Source organism: Anoplophora glabripennis, unplaced genomic scaffold, assembly GCF_000390285.2.
Source record: "Anoplophora glabripennis isolate ALB-LARVAE unplaced genomic scaffold, Agla_2.0 scaffold242, whole genome shotgun sequence".
In the NCBI taxonomy this organism is placed as follows: domain Eukaryota; kingdom Metazoa; phylum Arthropoda; class Insecta; order Coleoptera; family Cerambycidae; genus Anoplophora; species Anoplophora glabripennis.
In genome coordinates, this window is record NW_019417087.1 from 147,179 (window position 1) to 171,544 (window position 24,366).

The 24,366-nt window shown below is 31.7% G+C and overlaps 1 non-coding gene across 1 annotated transcript; it reads right to left on the minus strand.

The window, feature by feature from the left end:
• Nucleotides 1-3,740: 3,740 nt before the first annotated feature.
• On the minus strand, nt 3,741-3,826 carry Trnat-agu. The gene is given in 2 exon segments: nt 3,741-3,777; nt 3,789-3,826. It is a non-coding gene; the product is annotated as a tRNA-Thr (tRNA).
• Nucleotides 3,827-24,366: the final 20,540 nt, after the last annotated feature.

A 24,366-nucleotide genomic window follows, 5' to 3' on the forward strand; every position in this document is an offset into this window, starting at 1 on the left:
ATCTTATGAGAATTGCGTGGACAAAACTAATCTAAATATAACCCTGCCTATACAAGAAGATGGTAAAGGTAATAACACAAACAACATTGGTAAAAATGAAACAATAACCAAAGGATGCGCGAATTTTGAAGATGCTAAGAAGAATATGACTTTATTTGTATCTAACATAATCCTACAAAACAATACTGAACAAAATAAAAATGACACAGAGACAGGCACGTCTACCAATACAGTGAATGTCACTTATTCCGACATATTTAATGAATTTTTAGCAAATTTCAACCAGTCAGCTTCAAGCACGAAACAAGTGGCAAGTAACAACAGTAACGTCAAACTAAATAATAAACGCCAGCAAATTAATCAAAATAACATAAAGGGAGGAAACTCTAATTCGGTCTGGCCAAGCTTGTTCGTCGAAAAAATGATATCCTTTTTTGTTCGACAGTCCTTAGTTGGCAGAACTGATCAGGTTGCTGTTTATCACAGCTCAAGAAGAAATAGTCAGGCGAATCTGAAGATATCCCAAAATAAAAATAATAATCGTGATTATTGGGGAAATATGGATGGCATTCGAGGTGATATCGGAATTGCAGGTTTCTTATAAATAATTTCACAAAACTAATTGGTTATTGTGTCAAGAATACATCTGTTAGAAATATATACTTGTTATATAATAAATAAATATATACTTGTAAATATATACTTAAATATATACTTGTTATATAATAAATTAATATTTTACGTATTATTTTTTTTGTTTTTAATTATTTTGTTCGGCACATTTTCCGATAATTTAATTTGCTGGATAAATAAATGTACATAAATATAAAACCTGTACTATACTGTACTGTACTTACAAACAAACTTACAAACTTACCTACAAAAATGAGAAAAATGTTCTAATGAACAAAGAAGGTGCGCAAAACGAGAAAAAATTCAAGAAAGTTCTATATTTTTCACGTTACTGGAGATTATTTACATAGAGGCTGATTTTCTATTCGGATTTATTTTATTTTAATTTTAAAAAATCTATTAACAATTACGGCCAAAAGAGATTGATTTAAAATATTTTCAAGTTTGTAACTTCACCGCTAGAGGACGCAACTGCTATAGTGTTACAGAAAATTGTCGTTTTTCGAAATTTCGCTTATATCACTTATGTTGAAAATACTCGTACACTTTTTAGATACACTGTTAAACCCTTCACAAGTTCTGTGTGAACTTTTTTTTATTACCATAGCAACGCCAGTTTAAAGGACGCCATCTTGAAATTTTTAAATTGTCGTAACTTCTAAATGCCTTAATCGATTTCAATAAACGATGGCTCATTTTAAAGAACTATTAATAAAATTTATATGTATGATATGGGAATAAAAATATTATTTTCCTGGGTAACGGTAGACGACGCTAATTAGAAAAGTTCTATAATTGTCTCCGTTCACTAAAAAAAAATACAATGTAACGATATAGTTTTTTTTCACAGCTTGATAGGCAATTCATTAAGGAAAACAAATACACAAACAGGAGGTTGATATATTTTTTCGTTTTCAAGCTATTTCTAAAATAGTGAAGTTGTGCTAGAACATCCTCCTTTATTTAGTTCTCTAAATAACATTGACATATAAAGCCAAAATTAAATTGTAAAAATATACAAAAAAAGTACTTGCTATATTTTGAAATTTTTTTGATAACTGCAATGTTTCGTTTTTTATTAAGTAATTCCAAATATCTGAGGTTATACAATATGTTCAACTTAGGTTAAATTTCGAAAAAACGACAATTTTCTGTAACACTTTTACTTTTTTACTTTTAAATTAATTTCTTTTGGCCGTATTTGTTAATGGATGATTACTGAATGATAATTATTGAATGAAGAGAGAGAGTCAAATAAAACATGTTGACAAGTAGAAAAAGAAAACTGGACATAATAAAAAATTGATAAAAATCTATGACTATTTTTTAATTTATTTTAAATATGTTAAGTTCATTCAAATAAATTCAACATATTTCCAAAAAAAACCCTATTAAATGAGGTGATGTGCTTGATAAACGCATATTTTTTTTGTCGTTAAAAATAAAGCAATAATTTTATTCTCACATCATTTTCATATTTTTTATTTCCTCAACACCGTAAACAGGTTGGTCCATTTTCGATGGGAATTCTCGGTATTTCAGAAACTACTAAAGATATGATAAATCTGACAGGACGTTCTTGAGCTCGATTTTCATGGCGAACTCGACTGCCAAATCAGAAATTTGCTATCTTCGTTTGTTTCTGAGTTATTGCCCCATTTTTTAACATGTCTGTATCTCAGCTGTTAAATAAGTTAAAACTTAAAGTGAAAACTGCTCAAGGCTAATTCTTTGGCGTAGAATTGAATGCCGGTATTAGATTTTTAGTAGATCTTTATATTTAGGAGTTATGACCCAAAGTTATATTTTTTTTAATGGAAATCGTAGCTGATCATGACCTAAAAAAATAGAGATTTTTTTTGCTTATTAGCAATATATCACATACTATAATTATTTTTACAAACATAGGAGGTATGGGGTGTTTTATATATAAATAACATATTTTTTTCCTTTTTAATATGGCTGGCTATGAAAATACAAATAAACTATAACTCTTACTTTTACAAAACTCATCTGTTGTAAAAATATGACGTTTATTTTAAATGCACAACATATACTCGCATGATAATATAATACTAACGAAATTTTAGAAGATAGGTGTATAGGAACAAACGGACCGATGAGATGGCCAGCTAAGTTAACTGATTTGAATCCGTTGGACTTTTTCTTTGGGGTTTTCTAAGACATTATATTTAAAATTCATTTTTACTCTATCGAGGAACTTCAACGAAATGTTGAAAATTCTTTTAATAATATTTCAAATATACACTTACCCGAAGCGTTGCCAGAAGATGCGCGAAATGTGTGACAGATGATGGACGGCAATTTGAACATTTAGATGATGATGTAGGTACTTACTATTGTTAAATTTATGTTTAATATTGTAACTTGAATTGGAGTGGAATAAAAATTTGAAAACTCTATATTTTCTTATCTGTAATATTGTATATTTTAAATAAATTTCATATTTTTACATCTTTACTTTCTTTACTTTTGTAAATGTAAGAATTATAGTTTTGTATGTGTTTTCATAACCAGCCATATTAAAATGTAAATTTATATATAAAACACCCCGCATCTCCTGTGTTTGTAAATATAACTATATAGCATGTGATATATTGCTGAAAAGCAAAAAAAAAATCTGCAATTTTAGGTAATGACCAGCTACGATTTCCATTTAAAAAATTTAACTTTGGGTCATGACTCCGGAATCTTAAGACCTACTAAAAATCTAATGCCGGCATTCAATTCTACGCCAAAGAATTAGTCTTGAGCAGTTTTCACTTTAACTCTAACTTATTTAACAGCTGAGATACAGACATGTTCAAAAGTGTCACAATAAGGAGAAACGCCTTGTAACTCAGAAACAAATAAAGATAGCAAATGTAAAAACGTAAAAAAATATGTTCCCTCTTTTCCACTCTAATCGCGAACGTACTGTATGTTATAATCGAAAATTATTTCTTAACAATCCGGTATAATTGAATATACGATTTTTATGTTCTTTCTTCAAATTGAAAGACTATCTGCAATATCAGTTTAGTTGCATTGCTACAAGAGTTGTTTTAAAAATATAGATACCGGTTTAATAAAAAATAAAAAATAGTGGGCTCGTGCAGGGATCGAACCTGCGACCTCCATCAAAGCATTGGAGCTACTTGTGTGGCGCTCTGACCAACTGAGCTAACGAGCCACAGCAACATGGATTTAATCGTAGGAATAAAACAGATGAATTTATAAATCGATTACTTGTGAAAATAAATGTTAAGTAATGTTCCTAAAATAGATCCTGCGATATTAGGTATGAGGCTAGTAAAGTCCAAATGGTTATTTTCGATAAGAGACAACATTTTTCTTTCATAAAAGTAGTGTATTTGGAATTTGGATATTTGCACACTAATTTTATTTTTTCTTAAAATAATAAATTAGAATTCGATTTACTATCATCCAGATATTCCAATTCTTCTACTTCAAAGAGAGACATTCCTCGATAATTACAATCATTACTAACAAAATTTTAACTCTAAAGAGTCATCGTAGGAATTTCCCTTTAGTTTTCATACAATGTGCTTAATGCAAAAATAATTAACTTCATTCCCAACAGCCCAGCAATTTAAAATATATAGGCCAGTCTGGAATTTACAAAATCAGTGATATTTATAACTCAGAAAGTGTAGTTGATTTGCAAAATGAAATTCATCGTAGTAAGTACACAATATTTTTTAATGCAGTGTTTTAAAATAGAAATCGGTTTGATATAATTTTTATGAATATGACAATTATTGCAACAAAATCGGTGAATCTTCGTATTTTACTCCATTTGAATTGATTCTGTATTAATGTTTTTGAAACAACAGATAAAGAATATAAAAAAATAGTGTAACAAATTCGAGGACTTGAAGTAAAATAATAATTCATATTGGGGAATTTAAATAGTTTAGTTTTCGAGATAAAAAATAGAAAAGAATTTGAGAAATATCAGATTTACTACAATATGTCTGAATTTAAGTGAAGAGTGATGAAACTTTGCCTAATTAAGCACATTTAAAAGTCACTGAATCATTTTGATGTCACTGAGTATTTTCGAATTCGATAATGTATTCAATGAAAAAAGGTCTCTCTCATTTCATTCGGAGAAAGAGCCAAATTATTATTAATAATATTTTTTATAATCTAAAATACCTTATTAGGTAGGAACGGATATAGATAATAATAATTGTAAAACTGTTCGTTTCAAAGATATAATCCATAGGATTAATTTTGTTATAAATACGATTATAAAAACATTATCAAGTTCCAAAGTTCCCAAAAATCAGTAGCGTTGAATTTCTTTAGTTTCTAAGGAATATTGATTATTTAGTATTTAAAAAAAATTTAACTAGAAAATGGTTCGTTTTCCAAATAAAATGGAAGACTTTCTTTTTTTCTTTGATATACAATTAACCAATAATGTCATACTTTTTAATTGTTATATCGCAATCTGTAAGAAATGTACCCAAAAAAAATAGAAAGGGAATTCAATTTTGCATCTGCACCCTATTTAAACAAATCATAATATTCGTGATTGAAAACTAAAGTTCTGAGGTCCATATTTACTATATTTGCACTCGATGTTAAGAATATCTTGTTTGAATTAATTGTGTAAATCACATCTCGTTATTTAAAAAAAACGTCAAGTAACATTGAAACACGACTTATACCCGATATTTGTTTATTAAAGTACGCCTTAAATTCAACGAGGAATTGAAAAAAGTGTGCATTAAGAAAATGAAATTAAATAAAGTCCAGAAGAAATGAGGCACCCTGTATAATCGATGTTAAAATGTGAAGAATAGAATAGGTGCATATTTTATCAGCAACACTTTTTTGTATTATTGATATTACCAGAGTTATGAAAGAATTCGTCTTATGTCGCGCATAGAAGGTCCACAAATTTTCCTTTCAATTGTTTGATGATATCTTAGGAACTGTTTGAGATACAAAACTCAAATTTTGTAGACGTATTATCATTAACATTAACTAATTTTGAGCACTAATTCAATTTTTATTCACATGCCAGTGGCGGAGATTTTAGGTTTGCGTGAAGTTCTTTTGCCCCTAATTTTTAAAACTCAGGGAAAATTGGCATTTCGAAAGACTATTTTAAACCAACAATGTTTTCTACACAGAAAAGGTTTTCATCAACAAAAGCTCTAAAGCGTTTTGTGATGAAAACATGAAAGAAAGTGGCAATTTAATAAAAATATATACAGGGCATCCCCGTAAAGTATAGACAACACTTGACCACAGATTCCTTGGCTGAAAATAAGATATACCCTACTAAGATATAGCCTTCTGAATATAGAATAGATAACCCAGTTTTTTTCAAATAATTTGGAAACTATTTTCCTAGAAACTTCAAAGAGTGACCGCAAAAAACCTGTGCTTTTGCCCGTTTCTTCACAATTCGCAGAGAATTAAAAAAAAATACATAAAAATATGTTCTTGGTCGCAAATTAGTTGTCATAAAAAATTAAAATGAGCATAGCTTTTAGTATTTTGAAAATTTTAAAAATCACCCCTACTTAGGGGTTGAAAAAATGCCAAAAATGAAGAATTTGAATATTATCAATTGATATAAAAACTATTAGCATGTGAATTATCTTAATATATTTTTTTGGAATTTTACAATTATTTCTGATATTCTATTCTATTTTTGGGGATGATTCCACCCCCTGAGCGCGTTTAAGGGTGGATTTTCTAATTCAACATACTTATTTCAGCCAAGAGAATAAATCCTTCTTTGTATCAATCATCATTCTATAGAAAAATTCACATGCTAATAGTTTTTATATTTATTGGTAATATTCAATTCTTCACTTTAGGCGTCTTTTCAACCCTTAAATAGCTGTGATTTTTGAAAATTTTCAAAAAACTAAAAGCTATGCCTATCTTAATTTTTTACGACGAGTAACTTGAGACCAAAAACATATTTTTATGTACTTATTTTCTTTGGTTCTCTGCGAATTGTGAAAAAATGGGCGATTTTTGCGGTCACTCTTTGGTACACATATTTTGTTATATAAGGGCAATGTAAATAAAGAATTTGGTGAGAATACATATACAGGATGATTAATTAAGGTTTATTTAAAATGTTTATGTTCATTTCCTTATATAATTAGTTGATACTGTTTATTTAAAATCTGTTGATTTTTGATTTTATTTATTGATAATACTAAATAACACTAAAAATATATAGTTAATTTTATTTTTATTTTCAATGTGAAATTCTTTCATTGTTATTCAATGCTTTGAGGCTGCAGTTACAATTTATTTTTTAGTAATCGCAATTTTTGCCTATTTTGATGGATAAAAAATTCCAATTTTACTCGAAATCCATAAACGATATCAAAATTTTGTAAGAGGCAAAAAATCTTCCAAAATAGTGTTTATTTTTAAAAATATAATTTCTGACGTCACTGGTGTACACACAAAAAGTTACGGGATAGCCAGTAGCGCACAGGCATTAGAAAGAGAACATCCTTTATATGTATTCTCACCAAATTCTATATTTACATTGCCCTTAGTAAGAAAATGTGTGTACCAAATTTGAAGTAAGAAAAACAGTTTTCAAAGACTCTATGTGCTGAGTTTCCAAAAGTCAAAAATTGTAATTGCACATATAATCGAGGAAATAAAGCACAAAAAGATCCGAAATCTTCGAAATTTTTCGATCAAGTCGTATCAAGATGGGTTTTTTTGTATTCGCTTTCTAAAATTATATGGAAAAAATGTATCAACTTTGTATTATGTTTTTCGGTCAAATTGCACTTGTGCAGTGCAAAATGCATCTGGAAAAATGCATTTTTTAAAGTCACTTAGAAAAAATTCATAATTCATAATGCCTGGAATGGACTCAAATCAGGGTCTTTGTGGTTTAAGAGGTCTCTGATCCCGAATATGACTTTCAAATAGATCCATCGCCGACCTGGACCTTAGGATTGATGATTAACGTCATCTTCGAGGCTTCTCCTTGATTTCACTCTTAAATGCAACGAGGCTTGACACCCGGAGGTTTTTCGGGTTGCTGATTCATAATCTGGCTTCGGCGAGCACCCCCCGGACACCTGGACATGGACGTCATCTCCGGGAGTTTTCCTGTAAAATTCGCGTAAACGAGCCGAAAATCGCATCAGGGGGTTTTTCGGGGCGCTCTTCTCGAAATCATTTTATAATATGACGCATGCACGACTGTGGGCCCCCAGACCAGGGTCCTCGAAAAACTATCCGGGCCCTATACGTCAGTTGATGATGAAAATGATATTTAGTAGAATATTTTCAAATTAAAATTAATAGTTGATTAGAATAGGATAAAATGGAGTTAGATTATATTTGAGTTAAATTAAATTGAAGTTAAGAGTTGGTTAGAAATGGCAATTGATTTAGAAATAAGTAAATGATTTTTATTTTTTTTGAAACTACACTTGCATATATTGTGACATTCATTCAATTTATTCCCTCTATTTTCATCTTGCATAGTTTAAATGGGATCAACGATTCCATACAAGTTATTGCTGTCTCAAATAACGAGCGTTCAAATAAAAACGTGGTCAAGTTGGTTCTGAAAATTTGGACGTAGGGCGTAGCGTATAGCAAATGAACTTAAACGTCATCTGTCAAAGCGCTATATCGCCGCTATCAATTTGAATATTTTCGTTTTAAAAAGCGTTTAAAATGGTGTTTTCTCAAGAACAAAAAGTGTTTATCATAGAGTCCTATTTTAGAAATGGACGCAAGATTGATGGAATATGGAAGTATTATATTGAGGAATGTTTCATAGAATTTCAAAATCAATTTCCCGGCGTTGTTGAGTACAACATTTTTCAAAGTGCAGTTCAGCGTTGTGTTAATGTTTTTCGTGAAACGGGCAGTGTAACAAGAAAATAAGGAAGCGGCCGACCTAAAAAGCGGACTGAAGAATTAAAAGAAAATGTCCAGCAAATAATGGAAAATGCGCCAAGAACTTCTGTACGTGTTTTATCACAAATGGTGGGAGTATCAGTCGGTACCTGCCACACAGTGTTACAAAAAGATTTGCGTTTGCTCTCCTATCGTTTAACTTGTCAGCAAGAACTTCATGAAGTTGATTTTCCGCGACGGGCTGTATTTTGTGAATGGTTTTTAAACAACTACGGTGAACTTCATAATATAACCTTTTTTTCTGATGAAGCCTGGTTTCATTTAAGTGGTTACGTAAACTCACAGAATATGAGAATGTGGTCTTCTGAAAAAACAGATAACTTTTTTGTCGAGGGCCCTCTACACGCTCAAAAATTTGGAGTTTGGTGTGTTCTCAATCGAAGGAGGATTTGTGGACCTATTTTTTTTAATGGTACTCTTACTGTGCAAAGGTATAGAGAAGAAATTATCGCTCCTTCTGTTAACCAGCTGGAAGAAAACGAAATTACAAACTTTTACTTTCAACAAGATGGCGCAAGGGCACATACGGCAGGCGAGACGATGAATATGTTGAGGGAAGTTTTCCAAAATCGACTAATAAGTCTCAATGCTGAACATGAATTTCCACCGAGGTCATGTGATATTACGCCGTGTGATTTCTTTTTGTGGCCTTACCTTAAAAACACTATTTTTGAACTGCCTATTCCTGATTTAAACCATCTGCAGGCTCGACTTATAGACAAGATTCGTGAAATTAACAATACCCCGAGCATCTTAGAAAATGTCTTTAATTCTTTGAGGAACAGGTGTGAAAAGTGCTTGGAACAAGGAGGGGGACACTTTCATCAGCTCCTTTAATTGTTTGTTATTGTTATCACGATTATTCTTTAAAATAAAGTTATATAGTCATTAACGTTATTGAAACTAACAGCTGCTATACAGTTCGTTGAGAAATGAGGTTAAATTGGTCGCTATAAGCTACTCCCTACGTCCAATGTGTCAGAGCCAACTTCGACCACGTTTTTATTTGAACGCTCGTTATATTGAAAATTCACTGTTTATTATTTTTCTGGCGATGACGCCTATTTCAAGGTCCAGGTTCCGGTGCATCAGGTGTCCGGGGGGTGGTCGTCGACGCCAGATTCGAGAAGAGCGCCCCGAAAAACCCCCTGATGCGATTTTCGGCTCGTTTACGCGAATTTTACAGGAAAACTCCCGGAGATGACGTCCATGTCTAGGTTCCAGTGCACCAGGTGTCCGGGGGGTGCTCGCCGACGCCAGATTAGGAATCAGCGAAACGAAAAGCCCCGGGGTGTCAAGTCTCGTTGCATTTAAGAGTGTAATCAATCAATCCTAAGCCCCAGGTGGGCGATGGATCAATTTGAAGGTCATATTCGGGATCAGCGACCTCTAAAACCCCCAGGACCCTGATTTGAGTCCATTCCAGGCATAATTAACCGAGTTATGAATAAATGACTAGAAAATGCATTTCTCTGGATGCAGAAATGCAATTTGACCGAAAAAGATAATACAAAGTTGATACATTTTTTTCACATAATTTTAGAAACCGAATGCAAAAAAAACCCATCCTGATACGACTTGATCGAAAAATTTCGGAAGTTCAGTGCTTTATTTCCTCGACTAATAAAAATATTTAGACATAGAACTGAGAATCTTAATTTTGCCAATTTAATCTTTTTTATGCAATTACTTTCTACTCTACTAACCCAAGTCTTCAAGATGTCGCAATAAAAACCACTAAACGCCAACAATGTGCAATGGTGTTTTTTTATCATATTTCCTAACCTGATCCAGATCCGGAAGAAAAAGTAGCAACCGTAGGTCGCCAACTAGATATTTAAATACAGTTCTTTTTGATTCTCAATAACCATCAGTAGCTAACTTCATTTTGTTGCAGGTTATCCCGATGTTGGCAGTATGCTTAGCTACCACCGCGGCTCAAACCTACCCGATGGACACGCCAACTTCCAACCCTGCCAGCCAAACCACCGCCTCGAGAATCTCAGCCATCATTGTGGAAGCCATCAGCAGAGCGTTCACGTTCGTCTTCGACCTATTCGACATAAAAGTGCGATGTATCCGATTCCTAGCTTCTCTCTACACTAACGATAATCTAGTCCTGTTCAAGAAAGTCCTCAGTCTAGGACTGAGGTTTGGTAACTGGTTATACAGCGTCGTACCAAACTCAACCACCGACGGCCAGAATCAATTCTTCTCGTTGTTGTTCCCTCAAGTGAACCTTGAAAACGATAGCGAAGAGAAATCTCAACCCAGTGACCTTACCATTGGGCCGAATGGTGCTCCTTTCCATAAAGAGCCATCTGTTGAAGGCACTGGAAATCGTGGCGACACCGATGACTTGGCAGGAAATGAGCTGTATGACAGCGACAACCACGACGAACTTATGAATCTACGTCGTCTGATCCATGGTGGTTACTGATTTGTTTAAATTTCTTAGTATTTTTTATTTAATTGTGTAAATAATAAAGATGGTTAGTCGTGTCAGCAAAGAGTAGCTTTATTTCTAAATTATAGGGCGTTAAATAGGAGCTCTACAAAATTCACTAAAAAATGTTTTTTCCGATTTATATTTTTTAACGTTTATAGGGAAGGAAATTACAAAAAAAAAAATAGGAAACTAGGTACAACGCATACACTTTAAATTCTGCAATTACAAAGACAAGCGTACCTTGCTCTACAATTTTTTTTACTTGGTTTTCAAGATACTGGACGTTAAAGTTTAAAAAAATAATATATCGAAATGTATAATAACGATAGTTTAGATAGATAGAATTTTTATATGTATACAAAGTGTTCCAGAAAATGTGGGCCATCTCTCGGATTTATACAGGGGACGTTAAAATAACCTGACAAGTTCCTATAAAAATTTTCCCTAGAGGGCCTCTCTACGATGAGTCATGCCCCTAAAGGACGCCCCTGAAAATTGATTTTCTTTTTACTTTTAAAATACTTTGTGTAATTATATTCACGAAAAAAAAAATAAAAATGGCATATTTTTAGATAAGCACAGAAAGAATGCAAATTTCATCGGTTTCTTTCTCTTTCGGATATAATAAAAATCATATTAAACAAAAATAGTTATTTCTGGAAAACAGTTCATTTTGTCGATATTAACCAAGAGTTCCTTTTTTTAGTTTAAGGTTCAGACTATATAAAAATATTATTTTTGTGACTTTATCGTAAAGTGTGTAAAAGAATGACATTATCGCGCTACAGCTAGTCTGTCCCTGGCAAACCAAATAAGCCAAATTGTTTTCATGGGTCAATTCTTAAGCAGTCTATTGCCATCGTATTAAAAAATAATTAAAATTAATACTTATTAACTCCTTTCAATATGTCACGGAATAGGCATTATAGGATTTTAAAAGGAACTATGACGTTCAAGATATTTTATTACATGGATCGTTCAAATGGTCATTTTAGATGAAAAAACCGCAGAGTGCTATTAAATTAGAGGGTGGTAATTGGAGATAGGGGTGAAAATGCACCCCTTTCAATTTTTTAATTGTAGCTCGAAAACGAAGCAAAATATCAATATAGTTCATAGGAAAAATTATTTAGAGGATTGAATTTCCCATCGAAATGGCTTATTTAAATAAAAAAAGGAAAATTTTTATGTAAAAAATCGTTAATAAGCAAATTTAAAATAAGCAAAAAATTTGATTTTTTAATTTTTTAACTTTTTTGCCTCTAGTTTTTTTTTGAGTGAAGATAGGTACAGGGATTGCTTCATAAATAAAGTAGATAAAATTTCCTTCAAAAAAAGAGGTTGTACAGTATTTTTGAATGAGAGTTGACTAATATATGGCCGCCCAAACTTAGCCAATTTTTCGATTTTCGTCGCGTTTACCCTTATACGTTTTAATTCCCATTTTTTGGAAAAAAGGAAGGATTCATTCAAGGATTTTCATCACATGACTTGTTCGAAGGGTTATTAAAAAGGAGAAAACCGCGGAGTGCTATTAAATTAGAGGGTGGAAATTGGAGATAGGGGTGAAAATGCACTTTTGTAGTTTTTTTTAATACAGCACGAAAACAAGGCAAAATTTCAATAGGTGTAGTTTATAGGAAAAATTTTCTAGAGAACTGAATTTCGCATTGAAATGGCTTATTTAAAAAATTTAAAAGAAAAATTGTATGTAAAAAATCGTTAATAAACAATATAAAAAAGCACAAAATAAGATTTTTTGATTTTTTTTACTTTTTTTAACTCTAACTTATGTTAAAAACGACGAAAATCTAAAAAATATTTTAAGTTTGACCGGTTATAATAACTCATTTTGAAGGGAATTTCATCTAGTTTTTTTGTACAGCAGTTTTCTTTGCCTACTTCTACTAAAAAAAAATAGTCAAAAAAGTAAAAAAATAAAAAATCATATTTTTTACTTTTTTAAAATTGTTTATTAACTATTTTTGCATGAAATTTTTCTTTTAAATTTTATAAATCGGTCATTTCGATGGGAAATTCAATTCTATACAAAATTTTTCCTATGAATTATACCGAAATTTTGCTTCGTTTTCGTGCTATATTTAAAACACTGCAAAGCGCATTTTCACCCCTATTTCCAATGTCCACCTCTAATTTAATAGCACCCCGCGGTTTTTTCATGTTTAATGACCCTTCGAACAAGTCAAGTGATGAAAATCCTTAAACGAATCCTTTCTTTTTTGAAAAAATGATAATTAAAACGTATAACGGCAAACGCGACGAAATTCGAAAAATTGGCTAAGTTTGAGCGGCCATACAGGGTGTTTCTAAAATAGAGTTCCAAACTTCTGCTGCGTTTATAACTCGTTAAAATAAGCCAAAAAGTTCCTATTAACATGTGCCATAAAACGCACCCTTAGGAAGTTATATGCCCTTAAAAGGGCTCAAACAAAACTACTTTTTTNGGGCCGAATGGTGCTCCTTTCCATAAAGAGCCATTTGTTGAAGGCACTGGAAATCGTGGCGACACCGATGACTTGGCAGGAAATGAGCTGTATGACAGCGACAACCACGACGAACTTATGAATCTACGTCGTCTGATCCATGGTGGTTACTGATTTGTTTAAATTTCTTAGTATTTTTTATTTAATTGTGTAAATAATAAAGATGGTTAGTCGTGTCAGCAAAGAGTAGCTTTATTTCTAAATTATAGGGCGTTAAATAGGAGCTCTACAAAATTCACTAAAAAATGTTTTTTCCGATTTATATTTTTTAACGTTTATAGGGAAGGAAATTACAAAAAAAAAAATAGGAAACTAGGTACAACGCATACACTTTAAATTCTGCAATTACAAAGACAAGCGTACCTTGCTCTACAATTTTTTTTACTTGGTTTTCAAGATACTGGACGTTAAAGTTTAAAAAAATAATATATCGAAATGTATAATAACGATAGTTTAGATAGATAGAATTTTTATATGTATACAAAGTGTTCCAGAATATGTGGGCCATCTCTCGGATTTATACAGGGGACGTTAAAATAACCTGACAAGTTCCTATAAAAATTTTCCCTAGAGGGCCTCCCTACGATGATTCATGCCCCTAAAGGACGCCCCTGAAAATTGATTTTCTTTTAACTTTTAAAATACTTTGTGTAATTATATTCACGAAAAAAAAATTAAAATGGCATATTTTTAAATAAGCACAGAAAGAATGCAAATTTTATCGGTTTCTTTCTCTTTACGGATATAATAAAAATCAAATTAAACAAAAATAGTTATTTCTGGAAAACAGTTCATTTTGTCGATATCAACCAAGAGTTCCTTTTTTTAGTTTAAGGTTCAGGCTATATAAAAATATTATTTTTGTGACTTTATCGTAAAGTGTGTAAGAGAATGACATTATCGCGCTACAGCTAGTCTGTCCCTGGCAAACCAAATAAGCCAAATTGTTTTCATGGGTCAATTCTTAAGCAGTCTATTGCCATTAAAAAATAATTAAAATTAATACTTATTAACTCCTTTCAATATGTCACGGAATAGGCATTATAGGATTTTAAAAGGAACTATGACGTTCAAGATATTTTATTACATGGATCGTTCAAATGGTCATTTTAGATGAAAAAACCGCAGAGTGCTATTAAATTAGAGGGTGGTAATTGGAGATAGGGGTGAAAATGCACCCCTTTCAATTTTTTAATTGTAGCTCGAAAACGAAGCAAAATTTCAATATAGTTCATAGGAAAAATTATTTAGAGAATTGAATTTCCCATCGAAATGGCTTATTTAAATAAAAAATGGAAAATTTTTATGTAAAAAATCGTTAATAAGCAAAATTAAAATAGGCAAAAAATTCGATTTTTTTAATTTTTTAACTTTTTTGCCTCTAGTTTTTTTTTTAAGTAAAGATAGGTACAGGTATTGCTTCATAAATAAAGTAGATAAAATTTCCTTCAAAAAAAGAGGTTGTACAGTATTTTTGGATGAGAGTTGACTAATATATGGCCGCTCAAACTTAGCCAATTTTTGTCGCGTTTACCCTTATACGTTTTAATTCCCATTTTTTGCTAAAAAGGAAGGATTCATTCAAGGATTTTCATCACATGACTTGTTCGAAGGGTTATTAAAAATGAGAAAACCGCGGAGTGCTATTAAATTAGAGATAGGAAACGCACTTTTGCAGTTTTTTTAATATAGCACGAAAACAAGGCAAAATATCAGTAGGCGCAGTTTATAGGAAAAATTTTTCTAGAGAACTGAATTTCGCATTGAAATGGCTTTTTTAAAAAATTTAAAAGAAAAATTTTATGTAAAAAAGCACAAAATAAGATTTTTTGATTTTTTTTACTTTTTTGACTAACTTATGTTAAAAACGACGAAAATCTAAAAAATATTTTAAGTTTGACCGGTTATAACTCATTTTGAAGGGAATCTCATCTAGTTTTTTTGTACAGCAGTTTTCTTTGCTTACTTCTACTAAAAAATAAAATTAAAGTCAAAAAAGTAACAAAAATAAAAAATCATATTTTTTACTTTTTTCAAAATAGTTTATTAACTATTTTTGCATAAAATTTTTCTTTTAAATTGTTTAAATAGGCCATTTCGATGGGACATTTAATTCTATACAAATTTTTTCCTATGAACTATACCAAAATTTTGCTTCGTTTTCGTGTTATATTTAAAAAACTACGCATTTTCACCCCTATTTCCAATGTCCACCTTCTAATTTAATAGCACCCCGCGGTTTTTTCATGTTTAATGACCCTTCGAACAAGTCAAGTGACGAAAATCCTTAAACGAATCCTTTTTTTTTAAATGATAATTAAAACGTATAATGGTAAACGCGACGAAAATCGAAAAATTTGAGCGGCCATATATCAGTCAATTCTCATACAAAAATACTGTACAACTTCTTTTTTTGAAGGAAATTTTAATTACTTTTTTTATGAAACTATACTTTACTCAAAAAAAAACTAGAGGCAAAAAAGTAAAAAAAAAACAAAAAATCTATTTTTTTTTGCTTTTTCAAATTGTTTATTAGCGATTTTTTGCATAAAATTTTCCTTTTAAATTTTTTAAATAAGCTTTTTCGATGGAAAATTCAATTCTCTAAATAACTTTTCCTATGAACTATAGCGAAATTTTGCTTCGTTTTCGAGCTACAATTAAAAAACTGAAAGGGGTGCATTTTCACCCCTATCTCCAATTACCACCCTCTAATTAAATAGCACTCCGCGGTTTTTTCATCTAAAATCACCCTTTGAACGATTCATGCAATAAAATTGCTTGAACGTCATAGTTCCTTTTAACCTTGTTTTTTTGGATATAATTATTATCCTAGAAGCCTTGTCTCAACACTAAAGTTTATCGGATAAGTGGTGTCATTCAAATTTGTGATAGGTATTTTATCCTCTACTTAGCCTTGCTCTTTGGTAATAGTACTATGTTGCGACATATTTTCTGTAAAAATATTAATATTTTCATTGGTAATCTGACTACGGTTCTGTTAAACACAATGCCGCACTAAGCCTAGTAATGATAAATGCGAGCATATTTCATTCAAATTGACCAAAGGAAGTTTTTTAATATAAAATTGTATAAATATTTGATATAAAAACCGCCACTTCTCAATATTTTTGAGTCACCTTACATAAATGACAACAATTTTAAAACAATTAGTATTGCTTACGTCTATTAGAAAGCACAATACCTCTTTCACATTTTTTATTATTTCCTCAAGTAATATATTACCCACCGGATACTTGAACGTCTTTCTCCTTTTATAGCGATCCCCAATTAGACATTTTAGAGAATTAACAGTTGTTACGTGAATAAGTGGCTTAAAAAAGGATGCGGGAAAGTATGTCCCTTCGGTAAGAGGACCAGAAATCTGCATAATTAATAGATTCTGCAATCTCCATTGTCTCCCAGGAAATATTCTTACTCATTAAGGTGTTCTAATTGTTTTTTCGCCGGAAGGAAAGTCCATTCCCAAAAAAAATGGTGACTTAATTGTTTCACAAATGTTGCTTCAATTCTGTGACATAATAAGTCTCTAGTGATTTTTTTTATTCTACTGTATTCGTGTCATACTTTGCATGTCACGGTGGGATATCCCGATTATTGTTATTATTATTATAAAAGTACATACATAAACAAGAGTAGAAATAATAGTAATATGGTCAGTCTACATATAAACTTATTTTAGTATTATCCAACTTTGCTCAGATTTTTTAAATATCAAAACTCATTACATTCTACTTTCCATTACCGGGTTTATGAAGAAACTTTGTAAAATTTCCAAATTTAGCATGTTTTACCCAATTTATTTCTTAGTCCCAGAAAGGAAAAAAGAAGCTGATATACTGGCTCTCTTTTCAAAAGTATTTGATCGAGTAAATCACAACATATTGATAGATAAATTAGATGGCCGAAAACAGTATGTAAGTTTGCAGCATTTTGATCAACATGTCATTACATGTTGATCAAAATGCTCCTTTGATGCTTTGATTTTCATTAAAAGTGTGGCATCAAAGCATCAAAGGAGCGTAGATATTAGCATGGGAGTTCCTTAAGGGTCCGTTGTGGGTCTCATACTTTTTATTCTATATATAAATGACATAGGACAGATAATATCCTCATCGCATTTTACAATGTATGCAGATGACATTTCTATAATAGTTTCTAATACATCGAATGAATTAATTCAACAAAACAGCAAGCACATTTTGACTTCATTAAATACTTATTTCACTCAACATCAGTTTTATATGAATCCTAAAAAAACTCAAGTTATTCAATTTCATAGCNATAACTTTTTTCCGTTCATTTCCACGAGAAAGCAGTAAAGTACTTTTTTTCGTCTTCAAAAGACCTACACAACTAGCCCTCGAGCGTCAAAAAATATTGATTAGATCAAAAGTTATAAACAGAAGAAGTTTATTTATGACTTTTGAATTAAACATTTATAAACTGCGACTATCATTTTTTTTTAATTTCAAATTTGCAACCTGGAATTTTTTTTATTTTTTAGCCTTAGTTGCAAAATGAAATATACGACGCACGAGCGTGATATAGTTATATATTATTATTATTATTCGGAAAGCTTTAAGTTAAAAAAAAATTCGTCAAGATTCGTTGGAAAACAACGGGGTTACAGACTGTCAAATATATTATTTTCAAGCGAATTTCGCTTATTTAACGGCAGGACTATGAATATTATGGTCATTTTCTTCGCTGTCGTTCGCTTCCCCCACCCTTCCGCCGCGCCGAGGCTCGCCGAAAATCAAGCGACAATATTTCTTATGCACTTAACATACTTCCACAAATAAAATTTTTTTATCTTTGAAAGTACTCGGGTTGTCGGTTATAACAATACTTTTTTTTGCCACTACCAACCTAATTTGTTTAACAATAGGCCATCAACTTTGACAGTCTATAACTCCGTTGTTTTTCAACGAATCTTGACGATTTTTTTAACTTAAAGCTCTCTTCATAAGCTTTCCGAATATTTAATAATATATAACCATATCACGCTCATGCGTCGTATATATTTCATTTTGCAACTAAGGCTAAAAAATAAAAAAAATCCAGGTTGCAAATTTGAAATTAAAAAAAATTTATAGATTTCAATGTATTATTATGAAATCTAACATGAAAAAAATTAGTGCGATTGTGGAAGATCCTCGGAATCGTGGAATCGTCCAGACTAATAAATTAATTAATTTGTTTATAAGGCCATAACTTGTAACCTATTTAACTTACCGATTCCAGATTTCGTGTGAGTTATTAGACAGTGATAAGGAATGAGAGGATGCGATGCCAAAACGTTCTGGTAATAATAACGCAGTTTATAAATGTTTAATTCAAAAGTCATAAATAAACTTCTTTTGTNTCTGATTGATGCGCCACAGAACGCAGGTCGACGTCACGTTTGACACGACCGATGATTCCAAGATGATTGCGATGGTAATTTGGGAATTAATTACATCGAAGTAGGCCCCGTCTGGACAGGAACAAAGGAATGGGCCTGTCGAAACGTCCATCATCTTTCGAAATGTTTTCAGCGAGGCAATCGCTGAAGGAAAATAGTTGTATTCTTTTGTGTTTTTTTTTTGTTTTTATGAAGAACAGTGCATGTACATAAGAGATGGTTTTTTCCTCCGATATGACATTGTAATTAGAAATGAAATATCTTGAAATGGCATTTTAAATATATTCCCCTTAGTTGCAAATGTCTCAAATAAAGCCGTTTTATTTTTATGGATACTCATTTTGTGAAAATATTAGCAATGCCTGACATTATGCCAGTTCATTTAACAGCTCTTCTATGAAGAAATGCGTTGCTTTTATTGTCCGTTACGTAACACGCAAATGCATTTGTTATACAACAGAGACCTCAAATAAATATCCAAGCCAAACATATCTTGAGTGTCTAATGCGTCGGTACCAACGATTCAATCATAGTGAATTATTTCTGTACTTGTATTTATGTGTTGTTTATTCTATTGACATTATGGGTTTCTACAATATATCAACATTGTGATCTATTTTCTGAATCATTTGTCAGAATTAGGTACCATTGTTCTTGTGTACAGCTGGTTTTGCTTTTTTTGGAAAAGACTTTTTTCAGTCGTACAAGGAACTGTTAAATAAAAAATTTCCCACAACGAAAAAGGTGTTACTTTGTTTCCTCATCTGTGGAGGTGAAATAAAAAAAATATTAATTTTTTCAATTAGGTAAATTAACAAGCAACAAACAGTTTCAAATCTAGAAAACGGTACTACTAATCTCATTATCCACTTAACTAATATCGAAAGCGACAAACGCATTAGTACCCCACATTCTACCCAATCAGAAACAGATAAACTTTCATTTTCTCCATAAGAGTCGTCCAAGGTCCATTAACCAAATTCCTTACACAACCCGTACTAAGTACTTACAAAGTAAAGCAAAACGACTAAATAACGACTCGGAACTTTCACTAACCGTCAGATTTCAAGTTCATGTTACGCTAGATTCAAGATCTCGTTACGCAATTCATCTCTTCTGATTGATGCGCCACAGAACGCAGGTCGACGTCACGTTTGACACGACCGATGATTCCAAGATGATTGCGATGGTAATTTGGGAATTAATTACATCGAAGTAGGCCCCGTCTGGACAGGAACAAAGGAATGGGCCTGTCGAAACGTCCATCATCTTTCGAAATGTTTTCAGCGAGGCAATCGCTGAAGGAAAATAGTTGTATTCTTTTGTGTTTTTTTTTTGTTTTTATGAAGAACAGTGCATGTACATAAGAGATGGTTTTTTCCTCCGATATGACATTGTAATTAGAAATGAAATATCTTGAAATGGCATTTTAAATATATTCCCCTTAGTTGCAAATGTCTCAAATAAAGCCGTTTTATTTTTATGGATACTCATTTTGTGAAAATATTAGCAATGCCTGACATTATGCCAGTTCATTTAACAGCTCTTCTATGAAGAAATGCGTTGCTTTTATTGTCCGTTAAGTAACACGCAAATGCATTTGTTATACAACAGAGACCTCAAATAAATATCCAAGCCAAACATATCTTGAGTGTCTAATGCGTCGACCTTAAATAACTTTTACAAATTTGAAAAATATGCTTATCTTTCAAAATAGTATTGTGTGCAAATTTCATTTACACTGCATAGCGAATGTGTCGGGAAATATTTGAATAACTTCGACACAAAAGTGTACCTAACACATTATATCTGTGGTGACAAGAACTATCATTAGAGCTACGTACAGCTACGGACAATAAATGCTTCGAAGCAATTTAAACGTTTCAGGTTCGAAGCTTTTTTTGTCCGTAGCTGTACATGAAGTTTATTTCGGAGCGTTTGCCAATTTAAAAGAAGTAAGAGCATACATACTGAATCGTATTGATTTGTCTTGACGTTGTTAACAACCCATATAAAAACTTATTCGGAGTTTGTCAAATAACAACAAAGAATACTCTCTGTTGTGTCGAATTTATTTGATTTTCCACCACATCTAACATGATATTTAAATAATTTTCTTCATTTGTAACGCTTACTGGTCATCCACTTGTTAGTTGATCTGTAACACATCCAGTTTCATGACTGCAATGTTTTTGAAACGGTTGATTTAGAAATACGTTCCCGATAGGGACCTAGGGGATTCATGAAAAATATCTACTACTTCGTCACAACTTCGTTTTCTATCACCATATCCTATGACCATTAAAACCTCAATACGTTCGGTTTCACTTAAACTTAACTTAAATTATTCACACTAAATGCATTTTTCATTGAAGAAAATGATTTTCAAAGTTCGATATCTCGAAAACTGTTAATAATAATAATGCTTTATTGCCCAACAGACTTACAGGGCAATTTACAAATAATACAACTAAATAAACACAAACAAAAAACATGAGAAAAAATTAAAAAAGGAAAAAAATTTCAAGACACGTAATCCTATATACCTATAGAAGTGTGTTTGCATTACAGTACTACATATTTAATCCAGAAAAGGACATACAGAACATAGTATTCATCACCTTATGACGTTCAATAAAATATATAATGGACAAAAGTTACACAATCGGTTAAAATTATCACACATGACATATACTGACGAATTATATAAAATGTTAGTATTTGGCATTGCAAGTCTAAACGTATTAGTATTTCTTAACTTTATTCTAGGTGCGGAAAAATTAATAGCAGCAAGCAAATCAGCACAATGATGTTGTGCAGTAACTTATACCAAAAAGTGTGTGACATTCGAATTCTACGAGTTTCATCGCCAAATCTACGTATTAAAATGTCGTAGTTTACACCCATTTCAAGATAAATCCCATAAACTTTGCAAGCCAAATATTTTAAAAACTTTTTTGAATTCTTGAATATTGTAATAAGGATACCATACCACCGCACCATATTCAAGTCTAGAGCGAACATAAGCACAAAATATAATGTTTTAATAGCTCCAATATCTGAGAATTGCTTACAATTGCGAACTATAAAACCATAGAACCTCAATGCCTCTTTCGCCTTTTCAATATGGTCATTAAATGTTAATTTTGCATCAAACAATACTCCAAGATCTAAATAAGAGGTATAACGGAATAGATTATTATTATCAATGCTATATACAAATTCATAGATCAACTGTTTCCTGGAAAAACTAAGAATTCTGCATTTAGAAGGATCAAGATACAATCTATTTTCTAAGCACCAAGAATTTATATGTTCCAGATCAATCTGCAAATTCAAGCAATCCTCTAAGCTATTTATAGCAGAAAATAACCAATCATCAGCATAAAAAAGTCTACAAGAGCTAATTACCTCATTCAAATCGTTAATATATAGCAGAAAGAAAAGAGGTCCAAGTATGGAACCCTGAGGAATACCTGAGATATCAATATAATGAGTCGACTCAAAACTATTATAATAAACAAATTACATTCTCTTATCCAAATAAGATTTAAAAAATTAAGTCATATCTAAACTGAAGCCAAAATTTACCAACTTACGGAGAAGTGTCTTATGGCTAATCTTGTCAAAGGCCTTTGAGAAATCCGCATAAATCACATCCACTTGTCCCCTATTATCTAATATACCTGTAATATACTGTTTTATTACAGCCAAGTTTGTGGTAGTTGATCTACCCTTTACGAACCCATGCTGATATGGAGAAATTAAATTACAGACCGACGGAAATATACGGTTATATAAGACTATCTCAAAGCCCTTGGGGAAGTTTGATATTATAGATATGGGCCTATAATTCTTGACATGTGAGTTATCTCCGTTCTTAAAAACTGAACAAATTCCTTCCAACGACTAGGGAAATACTTTGTTCTTATAGCCAAATTAAGTAATGTACAAAGCGAAGCTGCTAGAACAGCAGCACAATCCTTTATTATGAAAGCGGGGATGTCACCAGAGCCAGAAGTCATTTTATTTTTTAATTTTTTCATTGCACTAAGAACCTGATTCTCAGTAATCTCATTCAAAAAGATATCATTGTTATAACAGCAAGACAATACTAACTCAGAGACGTCCTCTGGGTCAGACTGCAAAAAGACGCGAAGTTAAGTTTAGGTACATTCTGTGTTCATGAATTTTGTTTAGAATTTCGAGGAGAATTGAAATATGCAATATACGGGGTGTTCTATTAAAGAAAAGGCAACTTTGTTTCGTCATGACTTTTTGACTGATCCTGTATAGGTCCAAATTTCTCAATTGGCTCTGATTTTCGAGGTATCCTAACCTAAAAGTGCCAAAATCACGATTTTTAAACATATTTCAGGTTATGTTACATGGATAAAGTATTTTTTTGCTAAAACCATTTATGGGGGGTTTTAAAGTACTATACTCACTTTTTAAAACGCACTTGGGTTTATCCCCATATAATATTTCGTCTTCGAGAAATCGCATGTTGAAACCCTAGGCCCATAATCCATAAGGTTTGTGATGCTGTGTTGTGAGTATATTCAAAAATCGAGAAATAAGTCAAACTTCTCAACATGCCACATTTCAAAGACGAAAAATGATAACGGGATAAATGCAAGTGCGTTTTAAAGAATAAGTATAGTACTTTAAGACCCAAGTAATGGTTTCAGCAAAAAAATTAACTTTTCATGTCACATAACCTCAAATACGTCGCGATTTTGGCACTTTTAGGTTAGGTTATCTCGAAAACCAGAACCAATCGAGAAATTTGGACCTTGATTCGAATTCAGCGCACTAAAATCTTTTGGAAAAGTATATTCGTGTTGTTGGGTTAAAATCTTGTCGGCCTGTGTAATTTTTCTGCTCCTATTAATCCACATTCCCATTTTCTTGAGCCCTTTTTGTGTGGAGATGTTGAATTTGTTACATAATAAATTAAAAATTAAAAGTTCCTAGGGACCTGACGAAATTCCTATGTTTTTTTATAAAAATAAAAAGGTAATAGGTATTAAACCAATCACCTATCCTTGTAGAACTCATTTTCACAGAAGTCTTTCCAAGAATTTTAAATACAAGAAAAAAATTGTGCCTATTTTTAAAAAATAATATTCTAAATGTTTTGTAAGTTATAACTGATTTCATGGAAGCCTGCAAATGGATTAGTGTTCAATTGGGACATTTTGTGACCTCAACAATGCGTTCGACTGTGTAAATCATGAAAAATTGTATTACTCTACCTTAGAGGCAAATAAATTCAATTTTTTTTTGCCTGATTAAACAATCCTAAGTAAAATATGGAAATAGTAAGATCAATTTGTAGCAGCTATTTTTTATATATATTTGTGGAGGGTGATAATAGAACAGCAAGAATA